At 41.7% G+C, this 23,553-nt stretch overlaps 1 pseudogene across 1 annotated transcript; it reads right to left on the minus strand.

Moving 5' to 3' along the window:
- Positions 1-10,221: 10,221 nt before the first annotated feature.
- LOC308266012 (large ribosomal subunit protein uL30-like) lies at positions 10,222-23,342 on the minus strand (annotated as a pseudogene). The gene is made up of 4 exons: positions 23,124-23,342; positions 21,383-21,574; positions 14,543-14,653; positions 10,222-10,899 (listed from the first exon to the last, which is right to left on the minus strand). The product of its transcript is annotated as a large ribosomal subunit protein uL30-like (transcript).
- Positions 23,343-23,553: the final 211 nt, after the last annotated feature.

The raw sequence follows: 23,553 nt of genomic DNA on the forward strand, positions 1-23,553 counted from the left end.
CCTTTGCAGCTTGCCTCTGTGACCCCTCCGTTGTCAATTCAAGACCTTTACAAGAGTGGTCTTAGTTGAAAGTTCTTGGAATGATGTTCTCAGCCTCAGGGGCTGGCTGGATTGTCCTTGTCCATAGAGGGCATTTGATTTTCTGTACCACACTGGCATTCTCTCTTTGTCTCATGAATACCCCTTTTTATGGAGTACCTGTTTAATTAGGAAAACAGAAAAAAATAACAAATTGAGCTATACTGGGCACCATGGCACTTCCAATACTTGTGAGGCTGAGTCAGGAGGATTGTAAGTTCAAAGTTAGCATGTGGTAATTTAGCCAGACCTCATTTCAAAACAATCAATCAATCAATCAATCAATCAACGAATAGCTGGAGTGCAGCTCAGAGGCACCTCTGGGTTTAATCCGCAGCACCACTTCCCTCCTCTCAAACATTTAAATGACACAATAACTCAAGGTACATAGAAAGAATAATGATGAAGTTTTCTTGTCCTACTCTTCTTATTCTGGATCCGGAACTACAGAGCTAACCCTGCTTTTAACTTTCCCTGTTTTGTGTTTCTGATGGTTATCCCTATAGCAGAATGTTAAGCATGCCTCTCTTCACTCTTTGACCATAGGCAGTACTTGCTGTTCCTACACTATAGAGATGGGGCTCCGCCTTCTGACACTCTTATGTCTGCTCCTCTCACCTGCGCGCTGGGTAGTGGACTTTTTAGATGTTCTCTGTCTCCTGGATCCCGTTTCCTCCAGAGTCCGTTTCCTCGAATGCTGCCCTTGGGTTTTCTTTTGATTGTGGATGCCAGGCGATCCTGGCTGGTTACACCTGCTTGGGGGCAGGAGGCGAGTTTCCCTCCCTTCCCAGGAGGACACTGATCTTCATGCTGCTCCTTTGCAGGGCACCAGGAGGGCATCCGGGCTCACCCATAGGCTCCAGCTGGCAGGAAGCTAGTTGAAAACTTCAGGTTGTCCAAATGCCAGAGCAAGGATAGCTTTCCTAAGCCCCAGTATCTACACCTGAGGCCTAAGCTTTCCAAGATGGCAAAATCAATTTTTTCAGGGAAGGAGCCTTCCATTTTGCTTGGGGATAAAACGCCCCCTCTATGCTGTTACTTTTGGGTGGTGACAGGACATAAAGAATGATTACTAAGTTGGGAATCCCAAAGTATATAACCATTCCTGTACAGACTTTCAGTGAACTCACCCTCGCCTACTTCAGCTCCATCTCTCACTCCTGTTGTATAGCAATAGAGAACAGGTACATTTTCAAAAGCATATATATTTCTGGGTGCGGTGTGTGGCACACGCCTGTAGCCCCAGTACTTGGGAGGCCAAGAGAGAATTGCAGGCTTGAAGCCAGTCCCAGCAACTTACTGAGGCCCTCTAGCAGCTTAGAGAAATCATTTCAAAATAAAAAATAAAATAGGACTGGTGGTATAACTCAGAGGTAGAACACACCTAGGTTCAATCCCCAGTACCAAACAACAGTGACAACAACAATAAAACATATATGGTGCAGAAATTTACACAAAGAACTGTGAGTGATGGAGTGAATAAATGAGATTTTAATAAAACTCTGGGCTGGCTTAGAGTGCAGTTACTAAACAGGACTCTCACTATAATTCATGAAACATGAGGTGTGCAGGTGTATTTCAAGGAACAGGTAAGTGTGAGTTGTTGGAAAGAGGAAAATTTTCTCACTGCTGAAAAGAGGAAAGTTTCAAATCATAAACGAAAACGTAAAGACCTGAACATGATAAGTTATCACCCTGAGGCCTGTGTTAAAAAAATTAGATTGGGATCAACAGAATATCACATGGCCATTACAGACAAGCACCACCTTCAACTCTGGAGCTGGAGAAGCGTAGAGCCCATTTAGTCAGCCCCTTTATTATACAAAGAGAAATATGAGACATAGAAAGGTTAGTGACGCCAACCCTTAAGCCATATCTTAATCCCACCAAGCCCATTAGGCTGTAAATGTAGACAGCTTGGAATCATTTTACAACATCTCTGCTCCGATCTTCCTCATTACACATTTGATTCATTTCCAAGGATAAAAGTGTAAATGAGCTTTCAGGATGTGGACTTCAATAATTTATGGAAGACTGTAAACACATTTTAGCACATTTAGGAAACAGATTTTACTTAATTTTTTCTTTAGCACAATCTCTAAACAATTTCTGCTCAATTAAAATCCCATGAAATCAATGGTCTTGTCACTTCCACCTTTTGTGATTTTTAGAAAACCATCCAAGAATGTATATCTCACCATAAAATCGTGGCTAAGGATTATTCTTCTATTCTTTTTGTCTGTAGTGCAAATTTTGCCAAAACAGTTTTCTTTTGTCAGTCATAGACCTCTGTATCAATGTTTTCTTATAAATATTATGTCGCCTATCTGGATAAATGCCAGCCATCTCCTCTTTATCATGTTTATGTCTCTTTATATACACAGCTTCTCCGTGTCTTACATCTTCCCTCCCACTATTTCCTTATTTTAGCTATGTCTCTATAATACCAAAGGCATGGCACATTTTTTTTTTACGATATAAATAAATCTTTTAAAATCCTTTTATTTATTTTTATTATTATTATTTATTTATTTATTTATGGTGTTACTGTGGTTTCTGGAAGCCCTTCTACCTCCGGGCTATACTCCCAGACTTATTTTATATTTTTTTAAAATTTGGAAACAGGGTCTCTTAAGCCAGTGCGACTGGCTTCAAACCTGCGCAATCCTCCTTTCTCTGCCTCCCAAGCATGGGGATTACAAGCGTGCGCCACCATGCCCGGAAAATATTTTTATTTTTTAATTAATATTTATTTATTTATTTATTTTTTGAGTTTGGGGATGGAACCCAGGGGCATTCGACCTCTGAGCTACACTCTCTGCCATATTTTTTATTCTTTATTTTGAAACCCAGTCTCACTGAGTTGCAGAGGGCCTCACTAAGTAGCTGAGGCTGTCTGTGAACTGCAATCCTCCAGTCTCAGCCTCCCTAATGCTGGGATTACAAGCTTGCTCCACCACGCCTGGCTATTTTTATTTTTATTTTTATTTTTTTGGTGGTACTGGGGTTCCTGGAAGCCCTTCTACCTCTGGGCTACATTCCCAGACCTATTTTTATATTTTTATTTGGAAACAGGGTCTCTTAAGCCAGCACGGCTGGCTTCGAACCTGCGCGATCCTCCTGTCTCTGCCTCCCAAGCGCGGGGATTACAAGCGTGCGCCACCATGCCCGGCTATTTTTAAATAAATATTCTTTTCGCAAAGACACTTTGCACTTCATTTTAGAGTTCCCTTTTTTCTTCTGCTTAGATTTTTTCTTCTCTTTTGCATTTTCCTGTAGATATATTCCAGGCACCTAGATCTGCATTGCTCCTTTTTATCCCATTAATATAATAAAGCCAATACAATTATTTTCTAGGTTAATCAAGGATTTTAAGGTCAGAGACGAGAGAACTCCTTAGAGGTTTAAATTTCCTTGATAATGTCAATCAAATTTATACCAACTTTGTTTACACAATCATCACCTCTCAAATTGTTTCCTAGATGTATAGCTTAGCTTGGTTTTTAGAAAGTTTTCTTTACTGATAAGGAAAAACCTGAGGGTTAAATCTGGTACTCAAGGGATCAGCCTGCTAAATTCCTCTCCTGCTTTTCCCTCCCAGTAAGCGTTTTTTTTTTTTTTCCTTAAGGCTTAACTACCAAAGATGCTATTTGCATATTTCCTTTTTTTTTATTCTTGAAAAGAGCTTTTTTATCATTTAAAAAATGATTTGGGGAGCATTTTAGGGAGTGTACTTTTTCACTTGCATCATTCAACATTATAGCTTAGTATTTGAGTAACTAAGAAGGTTATAAGATCAAACTCATAAATTAAGTGAGCAACAAGTGAGCCTGTGGTGAGCATGAACTAAGGTTTTGATGGAAGGACACAACAGCCTTACATAAGCTGCTTCATTTTCTGCCTAACATTGTACTTGGTTTTTAAAAAATAGCTTCTATGCAAATGGTCACAGTTCAGCAGCTTACATGACATAAACTTGTCATCCTACAGTTCTGTAGGTCCGTCTTCATCACAGGTCTCACTGGGCTGAAAGCGAGGTGTTTTCTTTTTTAAATGCTGGACAGGAAGTCTCCTTCCCTTTTCCTCCCTCCCTCCCTCCCTGCTTGCTTGCTTGCTTGCTTGGTGGTACTGGGATTCCTGGAAAACCTTCTACCTTCGGGCTACACTCCCAAACCTATTTTATATATTTTTAAAATTTGGAAACAGGGTCTCTTAAGCCAGCTCGGCTGGCTTCGAACCTGTGCGGTCCTCCTGTCTCTGCCTCCCAAGTGCGGGGATTACAAGCGCCCGGCAGCTCCTTGCCTTTTTCTGCTTCAAGAGGCTGCTTGTGGTTCTTGGCTGGTAGCCCTATTCTTTCCATTGTCAAAGAAGAAATAGGGTATCAAGTTCTTTGCACATTTCATTGCTTTTATCTAGGTTTACCTCCTTTCTACATTTTAAGAACTTGTGTGACTAGATTGATCCCACCTGGGTAACCAGGATAATCTTGCAATCTAAATTTAATTGAATGATTGATTGATTCATTGATTGGGTATAGTACTGGGGATTGAACCCAGGAACTTTCTATCTCTGAGCTACCATCATACCATTTATTTATTTATTTATTTATTTATTTATTTATTTATTTATTTAGAAATAGGGTCTTGCTAAATTGCTAAGGGTCTCTCTATATTGCTAAGGCAGGTCTCAAACCCTTGACCTTCCTGTCTCAGCTTCCCAAATACTGGGATTACAGGTGTGTACCACCGTGCCCAGCTTGCCATCTAAATTTTACAGCATCTGTAAATTCCCTTTTGTGGTGTAAGGTAACATATTCACAGATTCCGAGTATGAAGATGTGGACATCTTTGGGGACTGTAAGTCTTCTTATTATAGATCCTCTTCCTGAAATTTGGGAGGGTTGCTACCAGCAGACCCAGAGGTGCCTCGTGCCACCTGTTAATTCATTGAACCAGTAGCCACTGAGTACTTATTATTTAAAAACTGTTATGACAAATGTTAGGAGAGATGCCAAGAGAAATTGAGATGACATGGTAGAAGCCAATCCTGTAAGACACAAATCTTCACACTTTCTTCATTGTGCTCCCTGATGCCTTAATTATAAAGTCTTGGTTCTCTCCTGCTCTGATTGGCTCTACACTTTGGTACCTGGGTAGAATGCCCTGCACTGTTGGGAGCGATCTGGCAGTCTCTAAGGGGCTGAGTGAACTGGACCCGAGTGTTCCTGGAGGGGCTCCCTGTGTGACCTGGAGTTCAGGCAGGGAGCTTCAGGGCTAAGCCCTTCTCCAAGGGAAGGCAGGTGGGAAGTCTCTGCCTTCCTTTGCCTGCCTGCCAGCTCCTCAGAGGTGCACCTCCTCCTTAGAACATTCTGGCTAGGCTTTGCCTGCTGAGTGCACACACCTGCTGAGTAACCTCTGTTTCTCCAATAGCTAGTACTTATGATAGCCCTTTGTATTACCTTCTCTGCTTTCATTTCCCTAAGCCTTTATACTTTGCCCTGGGCTTGTTGTATTCCTCAAACAAATTATTAGCAACTTAATTTTTGCCTCAAGCTCTGTTTCCTAGAGATTGGGGCTAACATACCATCAAATTAGACCTTTTCTGATTATCAGGAAATTAATGAGATGAGTATTTCCAGACTCAGAAATATTTTTTTTATTTTAAAATGTGCTAAAATAGTAGTGACACTTAGTCTTAAGCATAAAGTGTAGGAGCTGGAAGTGTAGCTCAATGGCACAGTGCATGCTGAGCATGCACAAGGCCCTGGGTTCAATCCCCAGCACCCAAAACAAAAACAGACAATGACACCAAAACAGATCGAAGTATAAAATATAGAAAACAAACAGAAACACACAATGAGGAAATACTCTGGGCATGGTGGCACATGCCTCCCAAGTAATCCCAGTACTTGGGAGTTTAAGACAGGAGGATTACAGGTTCGAGGCCAGACTCAGTAACTTAGTGAGATCATGTTTCAAAATAAAAAATAAAATAGGGGTGGGGATCAGAGGTGTAGCTCAGAGGTAAAATAACTCTAGGTTCAACCTCCAGCACAGAGAGAACAGATGAGAGAGAGAGAGAGAGAGAGAGAGAGAGAGAGAGAAGAAGAAGAAGAAGAAGAAGAAGAAGAAGAAGAAGAAGAAGAAGAAGGAGGAGGAGGAGGAGGAGGAGGAGGAGGAGGAGGAGGAGGAGGAGGAGGAGGAGGAAGGAGAGGAGAGGAGAGGAGAGGAGAGGAGAGGAGAGGAGAGGAGAGGAGAGGAGAGGAGAGGAGAGGAGAGGGAGAAAAAATGAGAAACAAAACAAAATAACCCCTACCATAAGCCAGCCTTCTTTTCCAGTTTTTGTTCTTGATGTTGTGCTAAACTTCATTCATTAGCAATTACTACTTACCCTTGACTTTTTATGGAGAGTGAAATTCTTTCATAGCCCCTTATGTTAGCAAAAGAATTGGTACAAATGAACTCACTTCTGTAGACAGAATGCTTCTCTTTCCTTCCTTCCTTTTTTTTTTCTCCTTTCTTTGCAGTCCTAGGGCTTGAGCCCAGGAATATTGTACTGCTAAGCTACATCCTCGGCCTTTTAAATTTTTTTCTTTTCTTTTTTTTTTTTTTTTTTTTTTTTGTGGGTCTGGGGATGGAACCCAGGGGACATTCGACCCCGGAGCTACATCCCAGCCTACTTTTTATTCTTTATTTTGAAGCAGGGTCTCACTAAGTTGCAGAGGGCCTCACTAAGTAGCTGAGGCTGTCTGCGTACTGCGATCCTCCTGACTCAGCCTCCTGAATGCTGGGATCACAAGCATGTGCCACCAAATGCTTTTTTTTTTTTTTTAATTTCAAAACAGGATCTCACTGAGTTCCATGGCTGGCCTCCAATCTGCCATCCTCCTGCTGCAGCCTCTGAAGTACTGGGATTACAGGCATGTACTACCAGGCCTGTCTCAGCATGCTTTTTTTGAAATCTCTCTTTCTCTAAACAATGAGAGACCCTGAATTTGGAGTGAGCATTTGAGTCCTGGCTTGACATTAGCTTTATAAAATGGAGGAATTGCTCTCCGGAACACAAGAAAACCATACTCAGAAGAATTAATAAGAAATAAGAAATCTGACTAGTTATCAAATAAATAACTTTTATAAAATTTCCCCTTGCACAGCTCACCGTTTCTACAATTGTCCTCTACATTTGCCTCACTTTTTGGCTCATTCTGGCTATCAGCTCATATTTGGAGTCTCTCCTGTCTTCCCAACTAGGTTGTAGGGTTTGTGGGCAGGTTGTTGCTTGGCCTTCTTGACTTTCCCATGGGGTACAACAGAATACCACTTATACAGTAGGCACTTAATCATGGTTGGTTTTTATTTTTGGACATGATTGGCAATGAATACTCACATAGTAAATACTGAATCGAACTGGTACAGTATAATCTAAGCCTTCTGTTCCTGCACAGTGACCAGAGAGAGCATCAACAATATAAAGATAAAGGTGTTCTCTGCACTCTGACATCATTCTGCTCAGTCCTGAAGGTCCTTTGGAAGTTGCCAAGTGGGGATCAGAGCATCTAACTCTACACCCAGGTACATGCACAGATGTACTTGCACCTGGTGGAAAGCTGAGCAGTCACACTGTTGCCTGCAGGAGGTAGATGTTCTTTGTCCCATGTTATGTTATACAAATCCCTCTGGGAGATACTCTTTTGCTTTAAAAAGTCAGCCATATTGCCTGACAAATGAAGCAGAATACATATTTGCCATTTTAATTTCTCAGAGGTAGCAATTCAAATTATGTTATTCTCAGGTAATATTTACCTCAGTTAAAGCATACATCTTAAAAGCAGATAATTTTCTTCTAGTGGGATTGATAATTTTAAAAATAGTCAGATCAGCCTCTGGTGCACATCAAGCTATAAAAATAGAAGCCAGGTCTATGCTTGACAGATTCCAAAGATAGTCTTTGATATGATTAGCTAATATGAGACTGCAGGTCTCTTTAATATTAATGAACCACTAATGTCAACGTGAGAAATTGCACACGGAGCATGGGAGCAGGCAGCAGTAAGATTTACATTTGGGATGTTGCAATAATTAGAAAGATAATCACCAATAAGCGTATGTTAAAATACATCCATTTTACAGAATATAGTGTGAGAGGTATGCTACCAGCAGAAAGATAGATGATTATTACAAATCAAGATTTGTTACTTTCCTTGGACTTGCTCCTACGTCAATAGATGGGAAATGTATCTTTCTATACTGCAAGGCAGACAATAACTTCTATTTATCAGGTGCCTAGGTCTGGCAAAAACCTTCATCTTTGCACTGAACCAGGAGTATCCTTCTAACCCATGTGGCAGGAGAATGTATTCAGATTATAATGTGTATGCATTGCTGAGTCAAAGAAAAAGAAGTGTGTGTGTGAGTGTGTGTGTGTGTGTGTGTGTGTGTGTGTGTGTGTGATGTTCTCTTAATTTCTCTTTTACTGCTCTCATTGTACAAGCATCAGGACTGTTTGTAGGCCTTCACCAGAAGTTGCTTAAAAGCAGGTATGAGTGTATGCCTGTAATCCCGATACTTGGGAGGCTGAGACAGGATTGCAGGCCCAAGGCCAACTTTAGCAATTTAGTGGGACCCAGAGCAACTTAGTGAGATCCTGTTTCAAAATAAAAAATAGGGCTGGGGTGCTGGGGTATAGTTTAGAGGTAGAATCCAAACTGGGTTCAATCCTCAGTTGCTGATTTGAGCTTCTGCTGGGACTCCTTGAGGTAGGGTGGGGAGGCCCATGGGCTGCGTGAGCTGCCTCTGGGTGCCCCCCTGCGTGTCATTACAGCAATACTCCGTGATATCTGTCATATTTTACTTATCTCTCCATCACTAGAGTATAAATGCTCAATTATTAAATAAATGAATTAACATCAACACAGGTTCTTCATAATTTTTTAGTTTCTAGGGCTTCACTTTTGTTATGAGAACATGTGAAAAGGAAAATTAAATAAGCCCTTGCCAATGTTCAGAAGTGTTAGGGGAAAGGAAAATAATGTTTGTCTGAAAATATTCACATGGTGTTTCTGCTGCTAATGTTCCTGCCCAAATAAAATCTTAAAATTCAGTTGAGGACTTACTCTGGCCCATGTGTACTGGCACATAGCATGCAGCTGGGTCTGGACATTTCAGAATACTTACAGTATTAGAATGACTTTTTTTTCCCTGATTATAATTATAATAGTTTCTGACCTTAAGAAACTTATAATATGTGTAAAAGTATCAAAAAAGATCATCATAATCTGAACATGAGACAATCATTCTTATTTTCTCTTAGGATTTTTCAATTTGGTGTGCGCATACATATGTGCACACATTTGTTTTTAGAAAAACATCATCTTAGCCTGGCGTGGTGGCGCACGGTAGTAATCCCAGCATTTGGGAGGATGAGACCAGAGGATCGTGGTTCGCGGACAGCCTCAGCTACTTAGTGAGGCCCTCTGCAACTCAGTGAGACCCTTTTCAAAATAAAAAATAAAAAATAGGGCAGGGGGTATAGCTCAGAGGTCAAATGCCCCTGGGTTCCATCCCCAAACTCACACACACACAAAAGAAAAACATCATCTTATTTTACTATTGCTTTCAGATGTGCTTATTTTCAAATACTGACTGTGTTCATCTTTCTTTGTGAATAAGTAAGTTTATCTGTAAATCATAATTTGAGTAGCATTCCATTATATAAGTATATAATAATATACAAACTATTGTAAATGTAGTTATAAATTAATGCACAGATTACATATCTTTAACATATTCCCCTGAATAATAGTATCTTAAACTAATTATAAAGAACACATATATAATAAGGTATTAAAATTATTTAAAATTAAAATAATAAAAGCTACTATTATGAATTTATACACACATCTTTTCAACAAATATTGCTATATGTTTTTCCAGAAAGACAATGCCACTGTCTCTTTACCTCCCAGATGTAATGTGTGAACTTACATTTTTTTTTTTGCATCACTATCCTTAGCTAGATAGTAATATTCTTGTGCATCCTTTCTGAACTGATAAATGAAAATGGGACCTCTGATTTTTTTTTCTTCAATTTGAAAACAGGCTGTTTATTAACTGACCAAATTACAAAAGTACCATGGTAGATACCTTAGTTCATTCTCCTAATGAGCCTGTTGATCTGGTCTTCCCTGTTGCCAGCATCTCCACCTTCTACAAAATGGGTTGTCTTTTTCTTCATCCCACTTCGTGGAGAAGATAACTTGAAGGGCCACAGGAAGTTATTTGCTTCTTTGAAACGCTTTCCAACGGTAAAGATCTCATGAATCAGATCCTCCATGCAGATGATGCCGTCTTTACCAAGAGATTGAGCAATCAAAGCGTTGTCTGTCAAGGCAATTCGTTTCTTATTGATTTTGCCATAGCCACGCTTGTAGATTAGTTCGTTTACTGACTTAAGGTTCGGGTACCTCCGTGCAATGTATGGCTCCACAATTCTCAGCGTGTCAATTGAAGCCTTATTGAACTTAACAAAGGTGCCATTGAAGATGTGGCGAAGGCAGAGAAGCAGCAACACCTTGCATACTTTTGGGCTCACACCATTGATGCCTCTGATGCTGATGATAAATGCCAGTTTGGGCTCTGCAGGGACATAGAAGTTGCCAGCTTTTCTTGCCATCCTAGCCATTCGAATGTCAGTATGGTATATCTGCCTATATTCCTTGTGATAGCACTTAGCTTTTTCATAGATAAGCTTCCTCCTTGCCTTTCAAAGCATCTTCTGAGCAAAATTCTTCCTCAGGTGCTTTACCTTTAGCTCTGTGAAATTCTTTCACTTTTTCTTTCTTTCTTTTTTTTTTTAAATTGGTGCACTGTATTCATACATCATAGTGGGATAAAAAAAAAAAACAACTTTTGTAGACATACATGCACACATCACCCAGTTAGCCCCTACCTGATTCCCAACCCGTTCCCTCCCCATCCCTCCTTCCCATGCTTGGCTTAGTGGTTGACATCTAGTATTATAGCAATTTATCCAAAATTAACAATGATAATCTCACATAACAGTTTCATTTGTCTGATACCAAGTTTTTGATGCCTTAAAGATAACATTTCAATATTTCTTTTTGCTTTCTTTCTTACCAGAGAATGTTTTTTTCTTTTTTTAGGTGAAACTATTTACATACATTTATTTACATTTATTTACATTTATTTATTTATTTTTCAGAAAAATCTATCCTAATATGGAATATGGACTCTAGATATCCAAAACAATCTCGAAAATAAACAAAGCTAGAAGATGTATATTTTCTGATTTCAAACCATATAAAGCTACTATAATTGAAACAGTGTAGTACTGTTTTAAAGGCAGATGTATAAACCATTGGAGTTAAATAAAAGCCTAGAGATAAATTCTTCCATATATTGTCAAGTTATTTTTGACAAGATTTCCACAAACATTTGGTGGAGGAAATACTAATCTTTTAACTAAATATTGTTGAAAAATAATAATTACATGAAAAAGAATAAAATTGGACCCTTACCTAACACCATATACAAATATTAACTCAAAATAGACAAAAGACCTAAATACAAATCTTAAGACTATAGACTTTTAGAAGAAAATCTGGGTCATAAAACCTCACAACATTGAAATTGGCAGTGATTTCTTGGATATGATTTCAATGGCACAGGCAACAAAAGGGTATACAAACTCCCTAAAAGATAAAAAAAAACATTGTATATCCAAAGGCAATGTAAACAGAGTTAAAAGTTACTGATAGAATGGGATAAAATATTTCCAAATGCTTTATCTGAAGGTATATTAATATTCCAACTAGAAATCCTAAAAATTAGCAACAATAAAAGCAAACAATACAATTTAGAGATAGGTAAAATACTAACATAAATAATAAATCTCCACAGATAACCAATCTTAGTTGTCTGTTGGATGGAAAATCTTGTTTCTCTGGTTCTGGTGTGTGTTACCTATTTCTTCTTTATAGTTAATCTCTTTGAGTATTTTCTCTAGCGCTGGTTTTGAAGACATAAATTCCTTCAGTTTCTGTTTGTCATGGAAGCTTCTTATTTCCCCATCTAATTTGATAGAAAGTTTTGCTGGGTAGGAAATTTTTGGCAGGAAGTTGTTTTCTTTCAGAGTTGGGAATGTGTTACTCCAAGCTCTTCTGGCTCTCATGACTTCGTTTGGGAAGTCTGGAGTGATTCTAATTGGTTTGCCTCTGAATGTCACTTGGCCCTTTGTTTTTGTTGCCTTTAAGATTCTCTGCTTGGCTTCCACATTGGTCATTTTGACAATTATGTGGCGTGGGGATCCTCTTCTCCGATCCTGTCTAAAGGGAGTTGTATAAGTTTCCTGGACCTGTTATCATCCTCTTGCTCTATGTTTGGAAAATTTTCTGCTATTACTTCCTTGAAGAGATTGTTGATCCCTTTGGTTTCACTTTCTTTTCCCTCCTCTATTCCAATTATTCTTAGGTTAGCTCTCTTAAAATGGGCCCATATTTCTTCAATGTCAGATTCCTGCTGTCGCATATTTTTTTCTAGATTAGAAACTATGCGTTCATTTTTGGAGTGCTCATCTTCTAAGAGTAAGATTCTATTCTTCATGTGGTCTAATTGGTTGTTTGTACTTTGAATTGAGGCGTTTACTTCATTGATTGCATCCTTTATCTCTCTTTGGCTCTCTCTGAATTCTTTTCGAAACACCTCTATTATTTCTACAGTTATTTTCCTGATTTGATCTTCTAGAAATCTCTGAATTTCTGTTTTATCTGGTTCTGATGTTGTGGGGTTGTGGGCATTCATTGCTCCATTGTTATTCCTCTTTCCCATGATTTTGGAAATTTGTGCCTTCTCTGGGTTCTTCCCTTGGGTCACTACGACTTCACTTAAGGTGCTCTGGATCTTGAGTCTGTGGTATCTCAGTCACCACTACTCCTTTACTGGGTTGTATTGCAGACTCTCAGACCCAGGGAGTCAGTTGAGGCTGCTTGAGACCATGGGGGGAGTGCCATGTTGGGCGTTCTCCTATGGTGTGATATCTCTGCCACCACCACTCCCCCACTGGGTCAAGTCCCTGGGAGTGCAGTACTGGGATTTCTCCTCTAAGGGCCGCAATTTGACTCACTGTTGTTGAGTGCTTAGATGGAGCTATAGTGGACTCGGTGAATTCGCTGCTGCCGCCGCTGGTGGCAATATGGTGCTGCTGCCCTGCCCTCAGCTGTGAGGCTGGCGTATTTCTTCTCTGTTTTTGAGCTCTGCTCTGAGTCCCTGCAGGGTGTGCTGAGCCTGGCCCCTCGGAGCTTTAGATGCTCCCTGCGCTGAAAAATCTGCCAAATTCCGCCTGCCTTTTCCACAGTGGCTCACCTCGGCTCGCTGTCCGCCGCTCCTCTCTGGAGCCTGGTGGGCTGTTGAGTGCGTTGGTCTGGTGCCGTCCGGTGAATTCGCCGCTGCCGCCGGCAGTAAGGCACTGCTGCTGCGTCCTCTGGCGTGAGGCTGGTGTATCTCCTCTGTGGCTCTGAGCTCTGTTCTGAGTCCCCCTCCTCTCTGGAGCCTGATGCTGCAAGGGAAGATGGTGCCCATGCTATTTTGCATTGTGGCTCCAGCTGCAGCACTGTGGTCTGGTTTCTTTCTGGTTTCTCATTTTTCCAGCCCTCTTTTCTCTGTCCCTTGTAATTACATTTTTTGTTTCTCTGCTGATGGTGTTTTCTGGCTATGAAAGGCACTGATTTTGTGGTAATAGAGACTTGTTGTTAGCGGGGCTTGTAAGCCCTGCTTTTCTCCATCGCCATCTTCCCGGAAGTCATCCAGTACCTCTGATTTCATTCAAAGTTTTTACCTTAGCTAGGCGTAGTTGCGCACACTTATAATCCCAGCATTTGTTAGGCTGAGACTGGAGGATTGCAGTTCGTGGACAGCCTCAGCTACTTAGTGATGCCCTTTGCAACTTAGTGAGACCCTTTTTCAAAATAAAGAATAAAAAATAGGGCAGGGGGTATAGCTCAGAGGTCAAATGCCTCTGGGTTCCATCTCCAGACCCACACACACAAAAAAAAAGTTTTAACCTACTTTATGATTCAACTTCTTTTCTCAGTTTTTTTGTCATTCATGCTTTTATTTGCAAATCTTCTTTTTGTTTCCTGTGATTTAAGCCTCCACACTTATTTTTATTTTATTAAACCGTGAAATACATAACAAAAATGAAAATGGATCAAATCTTAACATGTGATTTAAAATTTACTTTAACATGAATTCAAGTGTAATAACAATGTAAGTAAAGAATAACACTCTGCCAGTTCTCAGGAGCTCCCTGTGCACCTTCTGATTCACAGCACCCTCTCTGAGTACCAACTGTTTCTGGGAGTGAGGGTCAGTATCTTGCTCTTTATCGTTGTACCCTTTGGTGGACATTCCTAAGCAGCGAAGGCTTGAGAGCTAATTTTGAAGTGTACACAAATGACACACTGCTCCGTGTTTTCTTCTGTGGCTGGCTTGTTTTGCTCATCACTGTGTGGTTTCGGTGGTGGACCTTCCTGTGGAGTGTTAGGGTCCGAGAGTCGCCCCTTCCCCAAATAACGAAGAACACACCAAGGATGTAAATCACAAGCAGAGTTTATTGTGCTGCAGCTCTTACTGGCAAGCCAGGGTCAAGTCTCCTTCACAAGCCTAACTGTCATTCAGAGGAATTGTCCAGCAGCTATTAGAGGAATACTTCCTTCTGGCCGGGCTAACGTTCAGCCTCTTAGACAGCAGGCAAGTGGTTGGACCTCGACCCTGAGCCCAAAACAGACCTTACATTTATAGTCCCAGAAGGGGCGTTCACATTGGGATACAGCCAATAGGTTTACAAAGTAAACAAGTGCAGCCATCTTGTTTTCCTGTTAAGTTCCAGACACTCTGGAAACATTCTTAACAGAAAAACAAGTTCCAGACACTTTGAAAACATTCTTAACAGAAAAACAAGTTCGAAACACTTTAACTTACTTCTATATCCTAATATTTTAGTTCTACAAGGGGAGTGGGATGGCCCTCTCAATACTCTTATATTCCTAATTTTATAAGGGGAGTGGGATGGCCCTCTCAATACTCTTACAGGAGGATAAAGGGGGGAATTCATTTAAGGGGTTTAGGATTCCCTGCTGACCTAGCAAGAAGTCCCTTGGAACCGCCCGGCTGGCTGTGGCCCTTCCCGCTGCCCGCCCTCCCTCCCTCCTGCCCTCCTCTTTATGGCCTGGCCTGCATCCTGACCTGGAGGCTCTTTTCTCCTGCATTAGTTTCCCAAGACTTCTGAACAAGTCACAACAATCCTAGTGGCCCCAAATGACAGAAATGTACTCTCATGGTTCTAGAGGCCAGGAGCCCCCAGCCAAGGTGGCAGCAGGACTGCCTGTCTCCACAGAGCATGAGGGGAGGCATTTTTCTTGCCTCACCCGGTGTCCTGTGGCTTGAGAGTGCCTCAGTGGCTGCACAGCCTCCGTCTGCCTCTGTCTTCATGTGGTCTCTTTCTCTCTCACAAATCTCTCTCTCCTTGCTGCTCATTGAATTTAGGACCCACTTGGATAATTTCAGATGATGCCATATTGAGATCTCTGACTTAATTACATCTACAAAGAACCTTTTTCAAGTAGGGCCACATTTATAGGATCTGGGACATGAACATCCATTTTGGAGGCTCTCAGTCAATCCTTTATTACTTTCCTCAGATCCTTCTCCTTTATCTTTTTTTTTTTTGATACTGGGGATTGAAACCAAGGGTATTCTACCCCTGAGCTACAACCCCAGCCCTGTTTTTTAAAAAATATTTTTCATATTTTTGCTGAGGCTGGCCTCAAACCCGCTATCCTCCTGTCTCAGCCTTCCAAGTACTGGGATTACAAGTGTACACCACCATGCCCAGCTCTCTTATGCTTTGCATGAAGTTACCCCAGTATATTGGTAGCATGTCAAACCACATTTTTGCATCTTGTTTTTGAAGGACTTGAACCAATCATAAATCATTGAGCAGAAAAAGTTAGTACTGCAACTAGGAAGGACACAGAGACTGCCTTTCTCCCAGCCTTTTTTTATGATATGGGTTGGACTCTTGGTAAGGAAAGGGAAAAGAAACAGGGTAGGATAGAAAATCTCATACTGAGGAGCAGTTCCAAAGTGATTTGACATGACCAATGGGCCAAACCCACTAAAGGAGCGAAGGGGTGCTGAGCAGCTGAGTTTGATATTCACCCCTGTGCTCAATTATTAGTAGCGAGTGCCTGGGGCAAGTGTGGCCTCCACAAGAGCATGGCAGCTTCTGGGGCTGTCATTAATCAAGCTCTCCGCAGCAAAACATTGGAGATGCTCTTCTTTTGTGGCTAGCACCACCCACCCCTTGCACTGCACAGACCTACCTTTTCTCTTTTATTTATTTTTTTCTTATACAGATCCACTTTTTCCACCCAGGTTTGGAAAAAAACCCAAAAAACGAAAAAAAAACCCTCCACGATTCTAATGGGTTTGTCTTTCTAGGGAGAAATGGGAGTCAGTGCTTTTGTCTAAAATTCTTATGCTGAAACATAATTGAGTGTGATGATATTAGGGGCTGTTAGATTTGAGGGGCCTGCCCTCATTAATAAGAGTATGATACAAGAGATAAAAGACGTCTGAGTGAGCTGCCGTGTGCTCTTTCTATCACATGAAAACACAGCTTGAAAGTGCGCCAGGAACTGGATGCTCACCAGACCCTGAATCTGCTGGTGTCTTGATCTTGGATTTCCCAGCCTCCAGAACTGTGAGAAGTTTCTGTGGTTTATATGTTATCAAGTTTATAGTATTTCCTCACAGTAGTCTGTGTGGACTAAGGCAAGTGAGTTATGCTGTGTGTGTGTGTGTGTGTGTGTGTGTGTGTGTGTGTGTGTGTTATTGGGGATTGAACTCAGAGGTGTTCTACCTTTGAGCTACACCCCAGGCCTGATTTTTTTATTTCTTATTTTGAAACAAGGCCTCACTAAATTGCTGGAACAGGCCTTGAACCTGCAATCCTGTCTCAGCCTCCTATGTACTGGGATTACATGCGTGTGCTACCACGCCTGGTGAGTTATACTTTTAAAGACAAACTAAGCCCTTGTCACTTTGGTTGGTCTCAGGTCTACATCTGTTTTTCAGCCTTCCCCTCCTCCACTATTTAATCTAAATTCCCATCACCCTCAGCTAAATTCTCACCTAGCAGGTCCTGGTGGCTTGCCTTCAGAGGGAGTGTGATCGAAACCTTCATGGTGCAGGGAAATCACACCCTTTGCAGACTGAGGCTGCCACACGCATGCATCCACCAGATGACAGAGCAAAGGAGAATCACCCTTTGACTCTCAAGCCCTTGTCTTCTTCCAGGACAGAGGTCTCTGATTTACTGTATATGCTGAGCATGGGGTATGGTACCCCATGTTCAAGATGCGTCTCTCAGCTAGCCCTTCAGTCTTGTACTCCTCATCTTCACTGTGAAGGAGGAGGTGGAGAGTGAGGTGGTCCTTCACCTCTCCTTCAGATCCACTTGCTGTTCTTCTTTACCCTGCTCTATCCCAGGAGGCTAACTCTTTGCTGTGACATTACCAGGCCGGACTCGGGCAGTGGGGATGAGGTGGGTGGTTGGCAGGAAGAACCGTAACATTAAAGGGGTAGTGGATTTAAAGTGTCTGCCACAGCCAGGTGTGGTGGTGCATGCTTATAATCCCAGCACTTGGGAGGCTGAGACAGGAGGTTCAAAGCCAGCCTCAGCTACTGAGTGAGGTTCTCAGCAACTTAGTGAGATCCTGTTTCCAAATAAAGTTTAAAAAAAAAAAGTTCTGGGAGGATAGCCTGGAGGTAGAAAAGCCCCTGGGTTCTACCCCCAGTACCACAATAAATAAATAAATAAATAAATAAATAAATAAATAAATAAAATGTCTGCCATTCTGCCCTGCATAGGCCAACATCATGCATGACTGTGACCCTTTACATGCTTTCCTAACTGCCATTCTCACCTAAGTCCAGGGCCACCATTTCTTAGGGATAGCAACAGCTTCCCTTGGCGTGGCCCTCCAGCCTGCCCTGTGTGGGTCTCGAGCCTGTCGATCAGGCTTCAGGCATGGGGCTGGGTAGTGGTGCTGGCTGAGGTTTGAGGGGCAGAAGCATAAAGCCATACACTGACTAGGTTTGTATCTTGTGAGGGGCAATGCGGGCCAGTCTAGGTCCAGAGGTGTTAACTCACCACGAAGTGCTCAGTTGGTCTCTTTGAGGAATAAGTCACTCTGGGCCTCAGCATTGGTCTTTGTCTCAAGCAGGTTGGACATTCAGAGGCAGCAATAACTGAACTGTCTATGCGGTCGGGTCCACGTCCACCTTATGGCCCATGCTGTGACCACTCCATCAGTGTGTTAGCCTGCATGTCCCCGGGGTGGCTGGGGATGAAGGCTGGGAAGGGCAACCGGCTGGGTCTTTTTGGCCTCTTGGCTATTTACTGCCTTTTCTGTGTTCGATGCTCTCTGGTGTGTGTTATCGTGTGACAACAAAAAACCCACACTTAGTGCCACTGCCATATGGCCATCTCCACGTCTCTTCCCCAGGCCATTCTGCCTGCGAAAAATAATAAAGAAGATCTTTTTGTACAAAAAATGTAAAGAAGAAGACTCTAGTTTTACATAAAGATAAATAGTGCAAGGGATCATTATGAAGGTAATAACATAGGTAAATTGGATTATTGGGTTTAAGATTTAGGAATCTCATACTTTTTTATTCTTGAGAGCATTGCCAGCCTATGTCAAAAGGAGAGTGATACCAAGAGAGGGAAAACAAGATGGAGAGAGTTTTCCTGGGTGGAGCCTAATCCTGAGTCCTCTTAGTAGCTAGCACTTCAACGCATCCACAGGAGTGAACACCACAGACTGGTGACTGGAGCCATAACAGGAGTGTGAAGACAGAGAGGGTGTGACCCAACTCGGAGGCAAAAACTCTCATGACTGCTGCGGAAAGCAGGAAGGATGGGCTTACAGTTTTTATAGTTTTAAACCTCTTCCCACCAGCTAGAATGGGAGCTGCCTGATCTTTTAGAGTAAGCAAGCCTCTGGTTTGAGGAATATGCCATAAGGGACCCTGCTAAGGGCCTTATGAAAAGGCACAGTTGGAGCAAACAGCCTGCTGACAGTTGAGATTTGAATTTCAAATGCAGAAACTTCTCAAAGAAAAACAGTCTCCGTGCAACATAAATTGCTTCCAAACACTCAAAGACACAGCAGAAAGGGCAACAGAAAACCACATGAGGCAAAACAATTCTGATAAACTGCTCTGAAATCTGCTCTCTTTCTGCATTCCTCCCTTCTCTCTCCACCCCAAGTAACCAACAGGAGCAGAAAAATTAATTGAAACGGAGCAGGAAGTTCCGAGCAACTCTGAGGAGGGGAGCAGATTTGAAGAGTAGATGCATGACTGCATCAACAGCCTCCATTTGGGGAAATAGCCCCTAGAGAGAGGAGAGGGAGAAATTTGTGACTGGGTGTGAAGTGCGGCAGTCAAATGGTGTATATATTTAACTTGTAAAGGGAAGCTATGTCCTGTTAGCCAGCTTTAATTCTATTCCTGAAGGTCCACGAAGGTGCATGCATAGCAATTAATCACCATATATTTTGTTGTCAAACCATAGATTTCAGATCCTGTGACTGAAAGAACCTTCATTTTATGCCTGAAGAAAGAACCCATTGGAGCATCTAACACTGTGTGGTAGGGGTACAGAAATGCCAACTGCATATACATGGCATGCCTAGGAACCTCCAGAAGGTTAATTCTTTTCAGGAAAGGGAAAATACAATTTTGTGAGCCATATATGAAGCAGAGTAAGATGAGCTGGAGGCAGGCTTTAGAATAATTTGAAGGCATAGTCCTCAAATTTTGAAGGCACAGTTGCTGATTTTCCACGCCTGTTTTCTTTGCGTTTAATGTATCCCTACTGGTGACCTAGTCAAAGAGCAAATGTTGGATCCTTGCATTTCAGGCTGCAGACATATTATTCTAGCAGTGGGAAATAAGGTTCTCACAGTCCTATTATGGGAAGCCAAATTGCTTCAGCCCCAGAAGCCAGAGGATTTCACTAGCTAGCAGTGGGGAGCCCACACAAAGCTGCAATTTGCAATCTGAATCTAATTTCAAAGCTCATTTTAAAAAATGAAAATTAATATACTCCCTGCACTACCAGCAAGCCTCTCCTCAAAATCTATGTAGTTTATTGATAATCAATTTCTTGAAGATTAGTCATAGTTTAATCACTATTTCACATATTCTTTTATTTTGCATATACTAACTATGGTAAATAAGGGTGAAGACCCATTAGAAACACTTCATTATGTTATCCAAAAGAATGGAGACCTTTCAAATATTAACAGCACAATTTTTACTTTTAATAAAAAAGAAAAATTTATGTGAATTCAGCCTTAAAATAGACTAAGGAAAGTGCGGTACCAAAGTGAGAGTGAATTTAGGGGCTGTCACTTCCGTAGATGGGGAGAACAGACGTGCATAAGAAAGGTCATACCTCTCTCAGCCTGGGCTCTGCTCACCAGTGCCCACCCCTTTCGAAGGCTGAATTAATGAGCAGCCCAAGGTCTCCAGCTTCCTGACCATAATGAGCTCACAGTGGAGTCAAGGGGAAGAGCAAGGGAGAGTCACAACAGAGAAATGTCTTCCCATCACTGAGAGGTGCTCTGGAGCCAAGGCGAGGCATGGGTATTATTAGATGAGTAAACATGCCTCCCTGTGGCCATGGAGGTTGGAAATGAAGGTGCAGGGTTAACACCTCATTTCTTTTCTCAAAAGAAAGTTGCATCTGATATCAAAATCACATCTTAATGTCTCCATGACCAATTTGATTTCTGGAACTTGGCAAATGAGAAGAATCAGGCAAGTTGTGTTTTTCCAATCTCCTGCTTTTGCCCAGCATCTGCTGAGGTGAAAGCTAAGGAGCTGAGAAATGATCACAAGTTAGACAGAGGGAATAGAGTTGTGTTGGAAAAATTTGCCAGCTGTTACTTAGTTCTGCATAACTAAAGCCTGAAGGACACTAAACCATGGTGGGGGTTTTGTGGGGCCTGAAGGGTCTATAATTGGAGGATTTCTTTAATAAAAAGATCCATTTGTGGAATCACTAGTGTGCATAAAATGTACAGTTATTCAGAATGAGAAATGATAAGTAATTACAAATTTTAAAAAGTGGAGAAATATTTTAATATCCGGGACTTGTCATTTCTCTTCTCAATTAGCATGCTAACTCATTCCTGGCTCTTTTCTGTTCTTACCATCACTGGAAAAGCTGTTGTCAGGACTAGCTGCATAGTTTTTAGGCCCCAGGGCAAGACAAAATTGTGAGGTCTGAAGGGTATGAAGAGTTTAAAGATGGTGACAGCAGACCCTTTAACCAAGCTATAGACCCCCCTTCTGACCATAGAGCCCTTTGCAGCTGCACAGGTTGCCTGCTCATGAAGCTGGCCCTATGAGCATCACAAAATACTGAAAACAACATAAAGAATACAACATCTTTGTATATGTATGCTGCACTGGAGATTGAACTCAGGGGCACTCTACCACAGGGCTACATTCCCAGACCTTTTTATTTTTTGGAGAAAGGGTCTACTAAAGCTGGCTTCAAACTTGTGATCTGTCTGTCTCGGCCTCCCAAGTACTGAGATTACAGGCCTGTGCCACTGCCCTTGGCAAGAATGTAATATATTCATTTACTGATGGACTTACTTCTATGATACATTTTCCCTATAGTTTTTGGCTACATCCTTTTTGGCTGTCACTCATATGACTATTTTTCTTTTTTTTTTTTCAAAAGAGAGGCTAGAAAAGTGATTGTTTCATTTAGCATATTTGACTGAAAATTTCCATCTTTCTTTAATTATTGGAAGCCTTGAAAAGCTTCTTTCAGCATCACAACTCACTGTTGTTCATGCTGTGTAAGCTTCTATGATAGTCGTCAAATTTGGGAAACCACTGTCAAGATTTTATTCTTTTTCTTCTGGGAGCTGTGAGATTTGTTGTGCAGGCTTTATGCTGCCTGTGTAGCTCTGGAGCAGTTTCTCTAGAAATCCTACACCACAGTATGACCTTTGGCTCTGCTTCCTGTTGAGAGACTTATGGGTTGGCACAAAAATGGGTAATGGAACTATTCCATGAACCCATTCCTTCACTGAAATAGCTAGCAGTAACATGGAAGTTATGTATCAAACTAATGATTTCCAAATTCAGTGCCTTTTGTCAGGATTCCAAAGATGCCCATGGCCTTGACATTGATAGGAAGACAAACAATTAGGGTTGGGTGGGCATCAAGACAAGGTGGAAAGACACATCGCTCATAACTGATCATCATTAAAGTAATGCACTCCTAGAAATATTATAATAACATGTGACATGGAAAAGGCCAATGCAAACTTAACTCTTTCCAGCCTTATAGCAAATCACATCTGATAATAAAATACATCCCATTGGAATCCAGCAATCTACCTAGTTGGAGCCAAATATTATGCCAATCACAAAGTGGAACCATGGAGCTGGCTTTAACACAAGCTGGGCAAACAGGGGTGTCTTTGTTAGAGAACAGTGACTTAGATTTCCCATGGCAAAGGCTGCTGGCTGCCCTTCTGTGTTTTAGGGTCATGTTTCTAGGTAGTCAGTGGAGAGCAGTGGCATGACAGCCAAGGGTACTTGTTGCAGATTGAGATAAATGAAAAGAGATTACACACCTATTTGAAGTAAATGACCCCTTCTGAACAGATTACTGGTGCTACTTCTAGACAAGTGCATGCACACTTGTGATAAAGAGTATTTTCCACAAAACCAAAGTTCTGTTCTAAAAAGAAATATTTTACTCATTCTTCTAGAATTATAATAACCGAAGAGTGTACCTCGCAAGTGACTTAATTTTGCAATGCTCATTTCATGTCATTTAGGCACTAGACACTCTGCACTTCACAGAGCTTTAGAAGAACTGTGTTTCTCAGATATTGGTTCAACAATTCAAGTTCAAGAGACAAATACTAACGAGGCTTCAAAATAGAGGAAAGAGACCGTGACCATATCCAGCAATGTTGAGCTTGTCTTCAGAGTCAACTTGCAATTCCTTGAGTCAGACAGAGAATCAGTGTCATAGAAAGGGAAATCGGGGCCATGGGCCCAGCTTTTCAGGGCTGCCTCTCGCTCCCTGGGGCAAATCCAGTGCTGCTGCTTCATTCTTGTCCTTCTTGAGCACTCCGCCATCTTTGAGGCTGCAGAGCTTTCCCCTTTCTTGGACTCTTTCTCTCCTGGACTTTGCGCCCTGCACACTCCTGTCTCCTATGTCGGTGGTGAGTCCTTGCTCCCTCCCCACCTCTGCTCTGCTGGGCGTTCTCTCCTGCCTCCTCTTTGGAATCCTTCTCATGGCCTTCCTTGCCCACCCTCTCTACTCTCACCTAATTGGCCCCCTGGCTCT

This window comes from Muscardinus avellanarius, assembly GCF_963383645.1.
Source record: "Muscardinus avellanarius genome assembly, chromosome: 8".
In the NCBI taxonomy this organism is placed as follows: domain Eukaryota; kingdom Metazoa; phylum Chordata; class Mammalia; order Rodentia; family Gliridae; genus Muscardinus; species Muscardinus avellanarius.